The sequence below is a fragment of the Elephantulus edwardii genome, unplaced genomic scaffold (assembly GCF_000299155.1).
Source record: "Elephantulus edwardii isolate Elephantulus edwardi_28Jun2011 unplaced genomic scaffold, EleEdw1.0 scaffold00354, whole genome shotgun sequence".
Lineage (NCBI taxonomy): Eukaryota > Metazoa > Chordata > Mammalia > Macroscelidea > Macroscelididae > Elephantulus > Elephantulus edwardii.
In genome coordinates this window covers 1,116,195-1,119,680 of record NW_006400104.1, presented here as the reverse complement: position 1 = coordinate 1,119,680, position 3,486 = coordinate 1,116,195, and positions in this window count along the sequence as shown.

Sequence of the window (3,486 nt, the reverse complement as noted above, 5' to 3'; positions counted from 1 at the left end):
AGATTGCCCCTCCTTCTCCAGCAGAGCATCAGTTTTGTTACTTTCATGCACTGCTGCATTCTTAGCATCTAGAACTCTTTCAATTAGCAAGTGCTAAATAGGTGATGTGATAAGACCTCCTATTTAAAAACCCTTTTGGGGCTGCAGTATGGCCCTGGAGACCAGTTTGAAGGTCATCTACAGGAATTGGTTCTACAGAAGGTATTGGCTGAGATTGGTGAGCAGTAGAGTGGAATATTGATTTGCTAAAGGAAGTGAGGCGATGTGATAAGGCCTCATTTAAAATCCCATTAGGGCCTGAAGGCCGCTGGTTTAAATTATTTTTTGTCAAATATTCTTCTACGTGGTATAGCACTGGTCTGTGCATTGCTGTACAGAGATACCTTGAGGTTGCTGAGGTGCTGAACACTGTGACACTGATGTGCCAAGTGCAATAATGGTTACCTGTGATGGATGATGTTTGGTGGAACTACCTGATTAAAACAAGCTTGGAAGCAGGAGTGGCATCCACTTCCAAATGGCTTGCCTCCAGAAACACTACAAACATGGGAAAATGACCAAAGTTATACAGGTCTTTTGTTTATAGGTTCGCTATGAGTCATCTCCAACTCAACAGCACTTAACAACAACAACATCCACTTCCTAAACAACATGCTTCTGGAAACTATGAACTTTGATAAATGTCCATAGTGGTACAGGGGCTTCAGCCCTTTTGTTCAAAGGGTCGCTTTGAGTCATGCTCAACACGAAGGCAATCAACAAGAAAAAATTAATATTCTAACAATTTTTTTAAATTATTTTCAGAAGTATTTTGCTTGCATGTGATGTTGGTGGTGGTGGTGGTATGTGCCATCGAGTCACCTGCGAGTCACAGCAACCCTATGTAAAAACAGCCCTAAATCCTGCTCTGTCTGTCCTGTGCCAGTCTCACTGTTTCCCACACACCTACCCCCATTACCCCAGTCACTGAATCAATCCACCTCATAGAGGGCCTTCCTCTCCTGCACTGTCCCTCCACCTTGCCAAGCTTGACGTCCTTCTCCAAGGACTGGTCCCTCCTTGCAACATATCCAAAGTATGTCAGATGAAGTTTCAGAATCCTTGCCTCCAAGGAGCAGCTTGGTTTAACCTTCTCTAGGACAAACCTGTTTGTTTTCTTAGCAATCCATGGTATATTCAATACTGTTCTTCAGCACCACAGCTAAAAAGCATCAATTCTCCTTCGATCCTCCCTAGTCATTGTCCAGCTCTTTGATGCATAACAAGTGATTGCAAAGACCCTGGCCTATATCAGGTGCACCTTAATCTCCAGAGTGACCCCATTGCTCTTCAGTACTTTGGAGAGGTCCTTAACAGCAGACTTTCCCATCTTAATACATCTGGCTGCTGGTGCCAAAGAATGTTGACTGTGGAGTCAAGCAAACTAAAACTGTAAACAATCTCAATCTCTTCACCATTCATCCTGATGCTGCCAGTTGGCCCAATGGTGAGAATCTTTGTCTTCTTGATATTGAGCCTCAGTCCATATTGAAGGCTACAGACCTTGCCCTTCTGCAGCCAGCACTTCAGGTCTTCCTCAGTTTCAGCAAGCAGAGTTGTGTCATCTGTATAACACAAATTGTTGACTGTTCCATCAATCCTGATGCCACATTTCTCCTCATACAGCCCAGGCTCCCAGATAATCTGTTCTGCATATGGGTTGAAAAGGCATGGAGATAGGATACATCTCTGATGTACACCCTTCCCAATTTTGAACCATGCAATGTTTCCTTGCTCTATTCCGATGACTGGCTCTTAGTCCAAGTATAGGTTTTGCATAAGCACAATCAAGTGTTCTGGGATTCCCATTCTTCTCAGAGTCAGCCACAGTTCGTTGTGATCCACACAGTCAAACACGTTTGCATAATCAGTGAATCACAGATAGACATTCCTCTGGTATTCCCTGTTTCAGCCAAGATCATCTAACATTAGCTACAATATCCCTAGTACTATGACCCCTTCTAAACTAATCCTGGACTTCTGGCAGTTCTCTGTTGATGTGCTGCATGTGATAGTATCATTATTATTTTATAATTTCCATATTCTGTTGTATCACCTTCCTCCAAATGGGAACAGATATGGATCCTGGCCTAGACTGAGGAGCACTTGCATAGACTGGTCTAGGGCTGCTGAAACATGTCAGGTGGTATCCCATTGATTCCTGAGGCTTTATTTTTTGCCAATCCCTTAATTGAAACGTGAACTTCTTTCTTACCTTTGGGTCTTGATCATATGCCATTTTCTGAAATATTTCAGTGTTGACCAGTTCCTTTTGGTATAGTGACTCTGGGTATTCCTTCTATCTTCATTTGATATGTCCTGGATCATTCAAGGTTTTGCCCATAGCAACTCAATGCTTGAATTTCTTTCTTTCTTTTTCTTTAATTTTTATGAAAAGTTAACACTTTGGATTTCCATTCATTCAATGTTGCATACTTTCCTCCCTGCTCACCCCTCTCCCCAGTTCATGTTTCTCTTTGAAAAGTAAATAAATAAACACATACATACATACATATATACATAAATAGATAGATAAATAAAGAAATAAAATTCTTTCATTCTTATACAGTCTTCCCAGCCCCCTAGTCCACTCCGCTATGTAGTTTTCATTCTAGATTCTTGTCATGACAATAATACCTAATCATATATTCCTCCTAAACAGTTTTCTTCCCCATCTGTTTCAATTCAGTATACATTATTTATCCTCTCTTTGTTTCTCCCCAACCCAGATGTCAGTCCCAGTTTACAACAGTGGCACTATGCAGTATTTGTCCTATTCTGACTGAGATATTTCACTCAGCATAATGTCTTCCAGGGTCACCCATTTTGTATAATATTTCAGTATTCCATTGTGTGACTATACCACAGCTTCTTTATCCATGTGTTTGTTGATGGGCACTTGGATTGCTTCCAGCTCTTTGCTATTTTGAACAAAGCCACAATAAACATGGATGTGCATATATCTGCTTGGGTGGCAGTTATAGATTCTTTAGAGTATATTCCCAGTAGTGGAATTGCTAGGTCAAATGGTATTTCTATTTCCAACTTTTTGAGAAACCACCATATTGCCTTCCATAGTAGTTGCACCATTTTACACTCCCACTAACAGTGAATAAAGGTTCCAGTTTCTTCATAACCTCACCAGCATTTGTTGTTTGCTGTTCTGTTAAATTTTGCTATTATTACTGGGGTGAGATGATACCTTATAGTTGTTTTGATTTGCATTTCTCTTAGAACTAGAGATTTTGAACATTTCTTCATGTGTTTGTTTACCATCTGAATGTCTTCTTTGGTGAAGTGTCTGTTCATATCCTGGACCCGTTTTTCAATTGGCTTGTTTTCCTTCATCTTGTTGTGGTGCTCAAGTATTTTATAAATTCTATATATAAGTCCCTTATCTGACATGTCATTACCAAATATTTTTCCCCAGTCTATGGCTTCTCTTTT